This window comes from Anabrus simplex, chromosome 10, assembly GCF_040414725.1.
Source record: "Anabrus simplex isolate iqAnaSimp1 chromosome 10, ASM4041472v1, whole genome shotgun sequence".
Classification (NCBI taxonomy): Eukaryota; Metazoa; Arthropoda; class Insecta; order Orthoptera; family Tettigoniidae; genus Anabrus; species Anabrus simplex.
In genome coordinates this window covers 127,466,253-127,482,429 of record NC_090274.1, presented here as the reverse complement: position 1 = coordinate 127,482,429, position 16,177 = coordinate 127,466,253, and positions in this window count along the sequence as shown.

The window sequence follows — 16,177 nt, the reverse complement described above, 5'->3', positions numbered from 1 at the left end:
ATGTGTCAAATACAGGCCTAAATACAGAGGAACCTTGATATCTTAATCACCTTAGGAGATAAAATTTTATTTTGAGCATGTACAGCACATAATTGAATCATATGTATCTACGGGCATTTACTGAATACATTATTTTTAACACTGCTTAAAAATATACAAAGAAACTCTATTTGATGGCATCACTTTAGTTATAACACTAATTATAGTAACTCTTCAGAAGACAGGATACAGTGCATACAGTAGTGAAACAAGAAACATAGCTCCATTAACACCTTTGAAAGAAAAAAATCCGTCTCTTCTGTTTGTTGCGGTTAACCTGTCCTCCCTTCATGTTGAAACTCCTCGTCAATACCACGCAGCTGAGTTTCATAAATGGAGCTTTTCATCCATGACTTTAGGGGTTGCTGTAGTACGTGACCGGTAATGAATTCACACCCGAGAAACAGCAAGGCTTCGCCGAATTTACGATCACTAGAAGTTTTAGTTTTTCGGTTCCTGTGATATTAGCTCCCAGCATCACTAACCTTTTCTTTACTTGTTAACTGTTCCTCACAAACCACAAATGCCATATTGCACAGTTAACGTTGCACAAAATTGAGTTGAGTATTTTTTTGCTTCAAGGGAGGAAATGTTTGTTTTGAGAATTTCAAATAATAGAGAAATAAATACACGTGAATAATAGGACAAACGGCCGGAAAATTTAAGTTACTTCGAGATACTGACAATTTGAGTAATGGAAGTTCGACTGTATTATTATTCGTGTGTATGCGTCATAAATGAGTGATTAGGTACATTTTCTTGTAAACATTTTAATGTTTTTAAGTGTAAGATTTTAAATTTAATGGTCAGTTGACATTGTAACTGTAGATATGTATGCCTTTTATCCTGTTCTTTTTTCACTTAGACCTGATATGTGATGAAATCCAAGAATTAAAAAATCTTCCTATTTTTATTTCTAAAAGTTGGCAGCTATGTTTGTGATGCCTTTGATCTTAAACTTACATCTACTTATTTCAAAAGACATCCCAGTAAAAACAAAACTTGCTGCTCTCCACGAGAAATCTTGGTGAATTGCAGATGGACCATGTCGCAATATCGAAATGGAATATTGGGGAAATTATGAATGTAGAAGTAAAAAAAGGAGCCAATCTTGACTCGAATCACTTCCGGACCCACTTCTTCCATTAAATAAGAAAAACTCGTCAGGTTAAAGTTGCGAGGATTGACATGGATAAGCAGAATGAAAACAAAACTAATTTTCAAGAACTGTTACAGCAAAGAAGAACAGAGACTTATCTGAAAAATATGGCACATTCTGCAAAAGAAGGAGGGGTAAGCATTCGCGGTCGACTGAAGACTATGGTAAGACAATCGACCAAAGAGCAATGGCCTTTAAAATATGGTACGCAGACAAATCAAGATAAGTTCTCAGAATACAAAGAAGTGAGGAAGCAGACTGCAGAAACATTCTGTAAAGCCAAAAGAGCAAAAGTCACAGAGTATTGACTCACAACTCAAAAGAAACAACAGCAGGAGATTTTGCAAGACCTTTAAGCAACATGTAAATGGTTATCAACCACCAAGTTTGAACTTCAAGAAAGATGAAGGGAAACTGGCAGTGAAAAATAAAGGAAACTGTGAGATCATAGCAAAGTACTTCAAGAGACTGATTAACTGTGAAGAACCCAGAGAAACTGCAGCCTCCGTGGCTCAAGCGGCAGCGCATCACCCTCTCACCGCTGGGTTCCGTGGTTCAGATCCCGGTCACTCCATGTGAGGTTTGTGCTGGACAAGGTGGAGGTGGGACAGGTTTTTCTTTGGCTACTCTGGTTTTCCCTGTCATCCATTCATTCCAGCAACACTCTCCAATATCATATCATTTCATCTGTCAGTCATTAATCATTGCCCCAGAGGAGTGCGACAGGCTTAGGCAGCCGGCACAATTCCTATCCTCGCTGCAAGATGGGGGCTTCATTCATTCCATCCCTGACCCGATCACTGACTGGAAAACAGGTTGTAGGTTTTCATTCAACCCAGAGAAAAATGGCCGAGAATAATTCTGTAGCAAAGGAACAATGATTCAGCTCCTCCTACTCCTGATGAACTTCGGAGGATAGTTGCGGAACTGAAGAACAATAAAGTCGCCGGGGAAGACTCAATAACAGGAGAAATATTGAAAAGTGGAGGAGAAATTACCATAAATGCCCTAAGCCAAGAGATGGAAAAGATCTGGGAAACTGGAATATTACCTAGTGAATGGAAAACAGCACTGATTCATACAAAGAGGGTGATAGAGATGGCGTCAACAATTATCGTGGCATTTTTATCATACCTCATACTTACAAGCACTGCAGGCTAGGCTAGTAGAGCAAGTAGACAAATATCAAGGTGGATTCGGGAGAGGGAGGTCTTGCGCGTTGAGCAGATTTGGTGCTTGAAAAGGGTATTGGAAAATTGTGTACCTAAGGAACTGGAAGTGGTCTTAGTTGACTTTAAGAAAGCCTATGACTCAGTTGACCGGAAATTATTTTTTGACATCTTGATAGAATTTGGAGTGGACTGTGAAACAGTGAAAATTATCAAACAAACTCTTTTGCTAGTTGCTTTACGTCGCACCGACGGGATAGGAACGACCTAGGAATTGGAAGGAAGCGGCTGTGGCCTTAATTAAGGTACAGCCCCCGCATTTGCCTGGTGTGAAAATGGGAAACCACGGAAAACCATTTTCAGGGCTGCCGACAGTGGGGCTCGAACCCACTATCTCCCGATTACTGGATTCTGGCCGCACTTAAGTGACTGCAGCTATCGAGCTCGGTGAAACAAACTCTTTGTTTTTTTTTGTTTGTTTGCTATTCGCTTTACGTCGCACCGACACAGATATGTCTTATGGCGACGATGGGATAGGAAAGGCCTGGGAATGGAGAGGAAGCGGCCATGGCCTTAATTAAGGTACAGCCACCCAGCATTTGCCTGGTGTGAAAATGGGAAACCACGGAAAACCATCTTCAGGGCTGCCGACAGTGGGGTTCGAAACAAACTCTAACACAGACATATTCAAAAGTAAAATTCATGGGAGAACTATCCAGAGAGTTTTTAATTAAAACTGGTGTCAGACAAGGTGATGAACTGTCCTAAATTGTCTTCAATTGCGTGTTATAAAAGGTCATCCGGAAATGGTAAAAGGAATTACCTGGGAAAGCATTGCTGAACAAAATTCGAATTGGAGGCTTAAAAACCTGTGCGAGAGTCAACTGCCTTACCTTCGCCAATGGCCTAGCAATCCTGTCAAGGAACGTGGAAACAGGTAAGAAGCAAATAAACGTGGTGAAAGAACAAGCAGAGAAAGATGGCCTCCAAATTTCTTTCAAGAAAACAAAGTACAAAACAATATCCAAACATCACCTCAATACCTAACGACAGAGTACGGTAAAATAGAAAAAGTAGATAGTTTCAGATATCTTGGTGGGATAGTGCAGATGAAAACTAGTGAGAAAGAAGGTGAGAGAAGATGGTCGCAGCTTTTCGTAGGACGCATGTCTTGTTCAAGGGAAAGGCTAAACTTGGACACTATATGACAGTGATCAAACCCAAGTGTCTGTAAGCAAGTGAATGCCTCAGAATGACAGGAAAGGCTGGGCTGAGAGAAGTATGAGCATAAGGTCCTTCGCAAAATAATGGGTCCTAAGACAACAGATGGACAGTATAGACTCCGAGGAGGAGAACGGCTGATGGAGTCGACAAGGAAACGACGACTGAAGTTCTACGGACATCTGTTCAGGACGGATGCAACCCGACCTATGATGCAGATTTTCAATGTATTGGACAACAGAGCTAACATCCTGAATGAATGGTTCAAGGAAGTAAGGAAGGACCTCAAGAGCTTAGGACTGAATCAGGAAGACATTTCTAACCGACCAAAATACAGATCAGTAAGGGCTTCCACGATGAGCAAAAGCAGAGAGAAGGCAGGCGGCCAGAGAAAGAATGGGCTGCAAAAAGGTCTTCCTATAGTTACTCAGCGTGGTCTCTAATGGCCATCAAGGGGGGGAAAGAGACTACAATAAAAATAGCATCTCTTGAAGCAACCATTTTGATACAAACACAAAGTAGCGTGTCGTTCCTTATGCACTGTGTTTCGACCATTACGTGTAGACCAAAATAGGTAACGGCAGCCTTGAGAGATATAAATTGTAATCACAGTTCAATACAATTAAAATTAAAAGTACAATACTTCCACCCTTTCAATACAAATTTAAGTAAAGTGGGTTACTTTACACCTGGTCTAGAAAGCCAAGAATAACGGCCGAGAGGATCCATCGTGTTGACCACACGACACCTCGTAATCTGCAGGCCTACGTGCTGAGCAGCGGTCGCTTGGTAGGCCAAGGTCCTTCAAGGGCTGTAGTGCCATGGGGTTTGGTTTGGTTTGGGTTACTTTACATAAGAAATATTTATTAGGTACTAGTTTCGACCCATTATCAGGGTCATAATCAGTCAAAAGCACGAGTTGCACAATGCAAAAACTGGTTGTTGTAAGAATTAGAGTTTTTTAGTGAATTTAATTGTTTCTCTAAGGTTTGTTGTTTCTTGGTTAGCTCGTTAAATAACTATCGATTAGCACAGCTATGGACCTGTTTAGGTTAAAAATATTACCTGTTCTGACGTATGCCCTAGAATTAGTGGGAGAATACCTCGCGTACAAACAGCTGGAAGAATTGGAGCGAGTAAAGGCTAGATACCTGAAGAGAATTTTAGGAGTTCCGCAGAATGCAAGATCGAGGCTAGTGTATGAGCTTACCAGGGAGACCTTCCTAATAGAGGATCTGAGATGCGAGCTCATACTTCCAGCTAGTACCAGCTTCAAACAGCTTATACAAGATCTGCATGAGAAGAAAAACAACATACCAGAGGACTTCTATGCAACATCTGCTATGCAAGACAGGACCTGGATGGAAGCTAATCATGATATGCGACACGTGACGACGAACTTGGCGATCCATGCTTTCCACCACAAGGTGTGTTGTAACAAATTATTTCACGAACCAAATAACGAATGTGTGTGTGAGTTGTGCTTGGAATTCTGTGATAGGTACCATATTGTAAAATGCAGGAATACACCTAGACAGAAATCCATCGTAGCTTATAGCAAAGAAAAGTAATGTGTATGTAATGTAATGTAATGGTATTCTGCACGGCATGTGCGAGTTTCCAATAATAAATAAAAAAATATTATCAATTTGGGATTGGAAAAGATTCCATTGAGCACCTGATAGTAATTTGGAATCAGATACAAGGCTTTTTGCAGATGATGTTATCCTGTACCGAGTAATAAATAAGTTAGAAGGTTGTGAACAACTGCAAAATGACCTTGATAATGTTGTGAGATGGACAGTAGGCAATGGTATGATGATAAATGGGGTTAAAAGTCACATTGCGAGTTTCACAAATACGAAAAGCCCTTTCAGTTTTAATTACTGCGTTGATGGGGTGAAAGTTCCTTATGGGGATCATTGTAAGTATCTAGGTGTTAATATAAGGAAAGATCTTCATTGGGGTAATCACATAAATGGGATTGTAAATGATGGGTACAGATCTCTGCTCATGGTTATGAGGGTATTTAGGTGTTGTAGTAAGGATGTAAAGGAGTGGGCATATAAGTCTCTCGTAAGACCCCAACTAGAGTATGTTTCCAGTGTATGGGACCCTCACCAGGATCACTTGATTCAAGAACTGGAAAAAATTCAAAGAAAAGCAGCTCAATTTGTTCTGGGTGATTTCCCAACAAAAGAGTAGCATTACAAAAATGTTGCAAAGTTTGGGCTGGGAAGAATTGGGAGAAAGAAGATGAGCTGCTCGACTAAGTGGTATGTTACATGTTATAATTCTCATGTTTGGTCTGTATTGAAATGTACGTATAGACAAAGAAATGTTACAAATGTTTTTAGTATCCACCTATTCAATACAAAGAGAGAGATCTAGTAATTAAGAATTAAATCTTGTCATGTATTAGTTTTGCCCATTATAAGAGCTCTTCAGCCTTAATCTCAAACCTATAAGGTGAATAATCAGGATCCTGATTGTTCTTACAAATTGTAAAATGAGGATACTAATGCACATGCTTATTTAACATAAACTTATAAGAATGTCCTTGGTTAAAACTGTGGTATCAAGCTGCATGTCACAAGTTCTACAAGATTATATTCCTTGGAGTGCTGGATGGAACCTAGTTTAATGTGCCTAATACTTGTTGAGGGTATAAGAAAAATAATTTGGAACATCAACAGCTTGATCTTTACAATGAAGTAGAAATGTGTTTTGTGATTGCTAGACTGTTGAAGTTGTTAAAGATATTCATTTCATATATTAAGGTAAGTCAACAATCTTCTTTAAGTATGTTGTAGAAGCAAGGAAGGGTATTCGACTGTCTGTAGTCGTATTTATCTTAGCTTGAAGGAGCGAAAGTCAAAGGTATTTTGATGTTGATTAGAGCTTTTGGTGTAATGTCTGTAACATGAGGAGAGTATATACTTAGGAAAAAATATTATTTAAAAAAAAAGAGAAGGTGGGTTTAAAAGAAAAATCAGTGAGTGTATAATCACTTACCCCTTCATCTGTAATGATGTAAATCAGTTAAAGGAAAGGTTAGTTAAAGAAAAACGACGTTATGAGTATGTTCATTTATCTCTTTTACTATTTTGGTGTTAATCAGTTGCTATGGTAGCGTTGAAATGACTGACACTTGCGCTTCTACTGTTGTATCGATGTGAGATTGGCGGAAGAGGGTGTGGTGGAAGGGAGGGGGTAGGCAGGGCGTTAAGTTTATGTGTTATTGGTTGCAAGAGATTTGCGGGGGTGGACTGGGAGGGAGTCTTGTTTGTTACAGTAATTAAATTCACTAAAAACTCTAATTCTTACAACAATCAGTTTGTACATTGTGCAGCTCGTGCTTTTGACTGATGATGACCCTGATAATGGGTCGAAACTAGTACCTAATAGATGTTTCTTCTGTAAAGTAACCCACTTTACTTGAATTTGTATTGAAAAGGTGGAACTATTGTACTTTTCATTTTAATGGTAACTGTAGCCTGTCATCAGTAGGTGTACACAGCTCTGAGTCAGCAATGTAAGTCCACTAGAGGGGAATAGACTTACGTCCGTGTGCACAGGTATTTCTAGCAGGGGCACAGCTGGCAGGCTTTGCCACCTGTGCTCTAAAAAGCCATAGTTGTAGAACTTCCAGTTTTTCGATGTTGATCCCGTAGAAGAAAATATACAAAGTGTAACATTTAACCATATGCTGCTGAAGTTTAAGTAGCATCATTTTCTTAAATATTGATCTTGCAATTTCTATTGAACTTCTAATGATGAGGTTTGGGTTCAAATCATCCATTATCCAACAACCAAGATGAGGACCAAAATATGTGGAAAGGAACTCTCTCTCATCTAGCATAAGTAATTTCACTGCCTGTTGAAATATAGGCCATTATTATATCCACAACATACTTACATTTATCCTCTTCCTTTGGAGAGTTCAAGTTTGCTTCACGAAACAGAGACCAGAAATAAGGAGAAGACAGAAGAAATGAATGATGTAAAGTCACATAAAAGAGACAGACACAGGTGAGTGTGAGAAGCTCGACATCTTCAAACAATTCTTCTCAGCCCTTGTTCCTTTCCTTTTGTGTACTTAGTCTTTTACCGAGCGAGTGGCCGTGCGGCTGTGAGCTTGCAATCAGGAGATAGTGGGTTCCAACTCCACTTTTGGCAGCCCCCAAGATGGTTTTCCATTGTTACACCAGGCTGTACCTTAATTAAGGCCACGGCCGCTACCTTTGCTATCTCATCGTCGCCGCAATGTAAAGAAAATTGTAAGAAATAACCTAGCAGTGGCGGTGAGCACGTAACACCCAGTTTTAATACATCTTTATGCGTTCGTGGATGATTTAAAACTTTCCTTTCTTTCGACCGGATTTCGACAATCGAAGCTCTGTTACACCAACAGTTGTTCGTTTTGACTGACAGTGCAGCGAGCACACTGGATAATGTGCTATTGTGCTGAAGACTATATGCGTGTGCAAAGCAGATGACGTCATGGTTTATGCACTGATTTTCCCATTAGCGAGGAGCACAGTAGGGTACGTGCCTCGCCGTCCAGAACCACCCTCAAACCAGTGGCAGTATTACAGTTGACCACAAGGGTCCGCCACCTCCCCTATTACAGTTAGCCACAGCCTCCCAGGAGCTACTATTGCATTGCATTACTGGCAGATTTCGCTAGTAATTCTGAATAGGCATTTTCTAGCTTCTTGTGAACATGTGTTCGTAATCACAGGAAGAAGTTTGCTTTACCTTGTGATTGGAAAATCTTTTCAAGTGAAATTTATTTGAGTGTTGTGTTTTGCTTCTCTGTTTGTATGGTTTGTAACCATGGTATTCTTTGTGTAGGAGGAAATTAATTCAGTTGAGGTAATTTTAACCAACGAAATATTAACTTATCAGGATAAGTTAGGAATTAAAAGGCTTGGACTGGACAGACTAGATTTGATTATTGAAAAAGTTACAAAAACTGACAAACGCGAGTATAGGTGTAAGTTTAAGGGAGAAGTGAACGAAACATGCAAGTGGCTCTGTGGATGTAGATCTAGGAATGTGCTTTTTTGTTTGCCCTGTTTATTGTTCAACAAAGAAAGAAGTGCATGGAATTCAGCTGGGTGCACAGACCATGCTCATTTGAATGCAAAAATAAATAAACATGAAATTCTCATGCACACAAAAACATGAGTATTGAATTCCCTGTGCTAGTGTTGTCTATAATTTCCAAGATGAGAATAATTAACATATGATACAGTAGAACCCTGATTAACTGAGGTAATGTGGAGACCATTGGGGTCAATTTGGAAACAATTATTTTAAAAAATCGACTGGTAAATGCGGTAGGCCACACATTATTTATATTCTTCTTGTCGTACCCAGGTAAAGTCAAAAAGTCATCTCCGTACAGGCCATGAAGGCCCATGGAGGGGTGGAAGGTAAAGGCTTCCACTATCCGTAACCTCGGCACTTGATGGGGTTGAGTGATTAGCTCTATGCCCAGCCGCCTTTGCCCCCAGGAATTAACCTGGTACTCATTTTTTGGTGTAGGCTGAGTGAACCTCAGAGCCGTGTGCACCTCCGGAAGTGGATATCACTTTTCTTAAATTTTACGACTCCCTGACGGGGTTTCGAACCCACGTCCTTCAGGGTGAACCGGGCACGCCTTTACCGCCTCGGCCAGGCAGCCCCTATACCCATGTGAACTTCGTGCTATTTAAAAACCAAGAATTCGGTAGTGCTCGCATCCTTCAATGTTCGCAGTGCAGTCAAGTTATTATGAATTTTACTTTTGTTCTACACTAACACAGCCAGCCCTGTGGTGTAGGAGTAGCGCGCCTACCTCTTACCCGGATGCCCAGGGTTCAATTCCCGGCCAGGTCAGGGATTTTTACCTAGGTTTGAGGGCTGGTTCAAGGTCCAATCAGCCTACGTGATTACAATTCAGGAGCTATCTGCCGGTGAGATGGTGGCCCCGATCTAGAAAGCCAAGAATAACAGCCGAGAGGATTCGTCATGCTGACCATGACACCTCATAATCTGCAGGCCACTGGGCTGACCAGTACTTGCTTGGTAGGCCATGGGGTTTGGTTTTGTTCTACACTAACACCCAGGTGAACTTCATGCTAATTAAAAAGCAAGAATAGAGCTCGCATCCTTCAATATTCGGAGTGTAGTAAAATTATGACTTTTACTTTTGTTCTACACTAACAGATTAGTCTAGTATAAAATTTAATCTTGGTTACTGGGGTTCTACCATATTATTTGTGAAAAAGGAACCGTACAAGGAACTTTTAGTGAAATGATTTATGTACCTGTGTTACTTTTCTGCTGATTTGAGACGTGAACAAAAATATTGTTGTGAACCCCCTAAAAATTTTGTCACGAGTGTTACCTGCGTAACAATTTTTCCCTCTTGGGAAATATTTTCGAAACTGGCCTCATGGCTGTGGAAAAACTGTGTCCTTAGAAGTGGTTCGCCGCTTCTTTACTTCTTCTTTTCAAAACTTATTGCCCGGCTGTCTGTATGCACGTCCTTCGGTATTCTCCTGCACTCTAGTGGCGTAGGTATGTACTACCTCGCGAGCTACGTTACCACTCAGGCGTTTGCCCTCTGCGCACATGTGATCGTTGGGGCCGGCACTGCGGAATCTCGGGAAGCGGCCATTGCTGTTTGGTGAAAGGAAGAGATGGACGTGTGTGGCTTCTCTCTCCGTAAGGAGATCATTTCTCCGAAAATGTTCGAGCCTGGCTAAGGTTACATACGTGGGGTTTTTGCCCTAGGGATCTCTGCAAGTTGTTCTGCTTTATTATTCCTCGTCTGGATTTTGCATGTTATGTTTTTTTTTAGTAAGTAAGTAGCATATTCTACCGAAGCCGTCTCCACAACCTTCCAACTGGATGAAACTGTAAGTGTTTTTGCAACTAAACCTTTACTGATTTTTGGTGAAAGACCTGAAAATTTTCCTATGTGAAGAAAGTGTGTGCGACACTACGTAACTGGCGTCATCTAAAGACTAAGTCTTGCCTTGTGGAATTTCATATTTTCGGCTTGTTAATTGGAACTTATACCATGTGTAATTATGTCTGTTAAATTGGGGCTTGCGTACTGTGTGAAAGAACGTTTTGGATTCTTCGAAAACGTAATTGGGTAACCTAGTGTTAATTAATAACCTTTCTAGGCCTAAAGGTTTGGTGATGAAGGCTATCATTTTACTGGAATAATTTAACAAGCGAGTCGCTTCAGGGATGTGGGTGTTACGTGTACAGTGTGTCCCAGTGCCTTTCTTTCTTGCTTCTCTGGTTAATTTTATTTTAATTTAACTTAGTTTCATTCTTCCCTTTTGGGTTTTGGGTTATTTTCTGCGTCTGTTTTCTTGGTCCTTTGTTAGTTTTCGCCTATTGTTGTTTGCGGCCTGTGATTGGCCCCTTCCTTCCCTTGACCGATTGTTGGTCGTTGCCATGGGAATGCTAATGTTGTTGATGTTGTTGTGATGGGTTTGATGATTTGTATTTGATGTGCCGATGATGAATTCTACCTTCTCCGCGGATTTCCTTGGCCCATTTAATTTTTCTTTGAGATTTTAATTTTACCTTCTGCTCATTTTTCCTCCCGGTGTTTCGGTGCTTATTATTATTATTATTATTTTAATTTCTTGAAAAGTGCACGTAATACCTACCCATCCTTGCAGGGGGTCGTTTGACACATCCTAAAAAGGGGTTTTCAGTATCAATATCAAAAACTTTTTCTGTTAAGGTTGTTTCTCACGGTTGAAAGGATGTTAAAAAAAAAAACTTTTGTACTGTACAAAGAGAACCTTTGGTTGTAAGAAAAATTGAGAGTTGAGGAGCGGTTTCATAAATCTACATTATCTTGCTAAGTCTTTCAAGAACTAAATAATTATTTTCTTTATAAACGGTCGACCGTAGGGTTTTGGTTTGAATTTAAATATTTTTAAATTTTTAATTTTATTATTTTCCAGCGAGGATATTCCTTCCTATTTGTTTATCACTTAATTATCCTGATTAAATATCTTGTTCCCCAAGGTGTTGGTGTTTTCCTTTAAAAGGGGTGATAATTTGATATTACCAGGTGTATTTTATCTGCTCCTTTGGGGGCCCTGTTTTATTTTCTCATGGTAAGTGCCCTTTTTTTCTTTAATTTGTCTTTGTCTAGCACGTTTCCACGTATCTGAACCGTGCCTTCGGTACACGGTCAGACCCTTGGTGCTGTCACTTGGGGTAATTATGCCTTTTATTGCTCTAAGTGTTACAGTTCGTGGCAGCAGAGCTTTAGTTAATTGATTTGTGTGCCTCTTACTTGGATCTACCTGTAGGTCTGTTGCATCCTCATTAAATTTATTTTGGTACTGTGTACTATACGCTTTATCTCCCTTTCATTAAGCTTTTCTATTTTGTTTGTGCCAACCACCTGAGTGTTTTTTTTGCATTGTCCCTTTAAAAAACCTGGTCATTGGGGAACTTTAAATTATTTGAGGTTTCAAAGAGTGTAAAAAACTGAAACTTGTAAAGTATCTTACTGTGAAAGGAACGCTTTTATTTGGATTAATTATTTTTGATTTATTGTTTCATGTACATCAACTATGGCGAGGGCTGTGCTGTTCCCATTCCAACTCAGGAAATCAGAGCTAGTTTATGAGCTCACTATCAGGGGTATCAATCCTGCTAAAACTGTTGCCGAGTGCGCTGCTTTGCTGACATCGCATGTCCAGGTTCCTATTAATCTTCATTCTGTAAAGATGTGCTGCAACTTTGGTGAGTCCTTAAACTTAATTACGGATTCCCTTACCGAAATAGAGGTTGTCAGACAAGAATTCATTGAAACTTCCCCCACTAAGGGGCAGATTAACAGACTTAAGGCTAGGGTGTGGCATTATTTAGGCCGCATCCAAGATTTGATTACTATGTGTCCCCAACCTAGTCTTGTTTCTGAAAGTACAAAGCTGTTGACCATTGCTTCTAGTATTTCTGCTGAACTAGATATAATGCTAGCAAGTAAGGATATGGAGAATTTATCAGTTGTTGAGAGGGAAACCTCATTGCCTTCTAGTCATGCTGATGTCTCACTTAAAAATCAAGCTTCATGTTGTGCTGCCTCCCCAGTTCTTGAAAATTTGTTAGCCCGTTTAAATTGTGCTCCCTCTCACTCTTCACTGAAGGATCTTTTCAACGCAGTTAAAAATTTCTCCGTCAATTCTATTGAAGAAAGTACCAGGTTTCTGGTAGAAATGACAGAGTCAGGTAGCGTGTATTCTGTCGATGACTTGGGAATTTTCCGTGCCCTATTCTCTCATTGTGAGGGAATTTTGAAACGTGAAATTTCTGAAGCAATTTCAAATAATTTAACCATTATGGAATTTCATGAACTTGTATTGTCTAAATTTATTCCTTCATTGGCATTGCAGAGTTTGATTCCTCAGTATTGCTTTCGGACTCAATTGCTCCATGAAAACCTTTTGAACTATGTACTAGACTTGCAGTTTTATTGCAAGGTATTTAGAATTTCGGTGCCAGAAGAGGAAATGGTGGCCCGTATTCTGAAAGGTATTTCCCCTGCCTATCGTTCATACCTCTCCCTCACAAAGAGTCCGACTAATTTTCTTGAATTGGAAGCTGCGTGTACCTTTGCTGAAGATGTAAAGCACGGAGATGCTGCAAGACCTATCTGCCACCCTCCTCCTACTGTGAACCCTGTTTTCCCTCAAACTAGGGATAATTGCGGGTCACGTGATCACCTTAGAAATGCTTGCCCCTCAGTCAAGCGTGGCTCTGGTCCTTGTTGTTATTTGTGTGGCTCGAGGCAGCACCTTAAAAAGAATTGCCCTACTTCGTTCCGAAAACGCAGTCAATGACTAAGGCCTAATGGTAATTCTGGTGAATCGCTTGCGCCAGAAATTTTTGTGGATTCTGAAAAGGTTATTTGCCCGCGGGCATGCAATAAGATTTCTGCTTTGGTTGAGTCTAAAAGTACCTTCGCGAAAGTGGAACTGAATAATGAACCCATTGTTGCTCTTATGGACTCGGGTAGCGTCGTCACCTTAATTGATGCTAATTGGTATGATGAAATGAGGTCCCCTTGTAAACTGCCTGAGTTGAAGAAGGTCAATGTTGCATGTGTCACGGCTAATAAACATAATATGAAAATTTTAGGGTCCGTTGATGTGAAATTGCGTATTGGTAATTTTACTTGGAAGGTTCTTTGCTTGGTAACTCCAAAGCTAGCGTGTAGCATGATTTTAGGTACGGACTTCTTGTCAAGAACTGGTTTAATTTTGGACCTCCAGGCTAGGAAATTTCACTTTAAATTTTCTCCAAATTGTAAATTCGATATTATTGATGCTCCTTTGGGTACCTTCAGTGTTTCTTGTGTAGGTAGGGCGCTACCTAGGGAGAACAACGAAATAGATCAGTTGGATCTTAGTCATCTGGATTATCAGCAGGCTAATAGTGTGCGTGACTTGTGCCATCAATTTCCCGATGTCTTCACTAGCAAGTTAGGAGTTACTGATGTTCTTGAGTATCAGATTGAGCTATCTGATAACACCCCTGTTAGATCTCCTCCTTACCGTCTTTCACCACCTAAGATGTTAGAACTCAAAAAGATTATTGATCAGATGCTTGCCGATGGGGTCATCAGACCGTCCACTTCTCCCTATGCATCTCCTGTTTTCCTAGTACCTAAACCCTCTGGGGGCTATCGTGCTGTAATTGACTACAGGGCTTTGAACCGCAAGATCATCTTGCAATCTATCCCTTTACCGGATTTGCACACTTGTTTTGGGTGGTTCTCAGGAGCCAAGTTTTTCACTGTGTTAGATCTCAATCAGGCGTATTACCAAGTCCCGTTGTCTAAGTCATCTATTCCCCTGACTGCTTTCATTACTGATTGGAACCTTTACGAATTTCTGAGACTTCCGTTCAGGATCTCTTGTGGTGCTGCCGTTCTTACGAGGCTATTAGATTCGATACTTTCGGGTATTAAATTCAAGTTCGTTTTTCATTACCTGGACGACCTGGTAATTTTCTCAAATTCCTTTGAAGAACATGTCGAACACGTTAGAGAAGTCCTGCATCGCTTGAGAAAAGCTGGACTAACTGTTAAGTTGTCTAAGGTAGCGTTTTCTAAGCCGAGTATGTCTTTCCTTGGACATGTGGTTTCCTCTGATGGTGTCTCCATCGACCACTCTAGGACTCAGGCTATTAGGGACTTTCAACCCCCTAAAGATGTCAAAGGCATCGCACGTTTCGTGGGCATGGTGAACTTCTTCAGGAAGTTCATTCCAAATTTTGCAGAGATAGCAGCTCCTCTAAATCATCTCAGACGTAAGGATGTCAAGTTCATCTGGGGCCCCTCCCAGCAAGAAGCCTTTGAGACCCTGAAGCTTGCCTTGTCAAATGCTCCTGTGTTGGCTATACCCGACTTTAGTAAACGCTTTATTGTACAAACCGATGCCTCTGGAAAAGCAGTTGCTGGTGTACTCTTACAGGAATATGAGGATGGTCGTAGACCAGTTGCCTATGTGTCTAGGATCCTCAATGATCTGGAGAGTAAGTACTCCATCTATGAATTAGAATGTTTGGCCATGCTGTTTGCTCTTGAAAAATTCAGACCTTTCATTGAACATGTAAATTTTGATCTGGAAACAGATAATCAGGCTCTGTCGTGGGTCTTGAACCGTCCCAAAAGAACGGGCAGAATCACTAGATGGGCGCTTAGGATCTCAGCCTTCAGTTTTCAAGTAAAGCATATTAGGGGGTCGGAAAATGTCATCGCTGACAGCCTTAGTAGAATGTTTGACGGGAGTTTTGGTCTTGATGAAAAATCTAAGGCTGAAGAATATGATGAAACTAATATTGCTAGTGTGGGTGCCATTCTTTCGGACCTACCTTTGTTGTACCATGAGTATGCAGATCATCAAAAGGCTGATCCTGATTTGAGAGAAATCATCGACAAAATTAGTGAAGGTATTGTGGTTAAACCTTATTCTCTGGTGAAGGGTGTCTTATGCTGTAAAGGTCGAAGGGACACTAATTTCAAAATTGTTGTACCCAAGGTTTTAGTGCCAATCATCTTCAAGTACTATCACTCTTGTCCCATTGGTGGCCATTTAGGCACCTTTAAAACTAGGCAGAAAATTAGACAGTTCTTCGTTTGGAAAAAAATGGATGGTGATATCCGAAACATGATTAGGTCCTGTAAAATTTGTTCTATCAGCAAACCAAGTTTGAACAACCGTGTAGGTCTATTATCTTCTTCACAAGCTTCTCGCCCTATGGAACGGTTATTCATCGATTTCGTTGGTCCGCTCCCTCGCTCTACCTTGGGAAACACTCATATCTTCGTTGCTATTGATGCGTTTTCTAGATTCTCTTGGATTTTCCCCACTAGATCTACGACTGCTCGTGCGACTATAAGTTGCCTTAATTCTATCTTCGCATCCTCCGGCCCCCCCAAGTTTCTGGTTTCTGATAATGCCAGTGCTTTCACTGGTCACTTGTTTAAGAAGTACCTTTTTGAGCTGAGCATTTCCCATGTCACCACTACCCCATACTATCCTAACCCTTC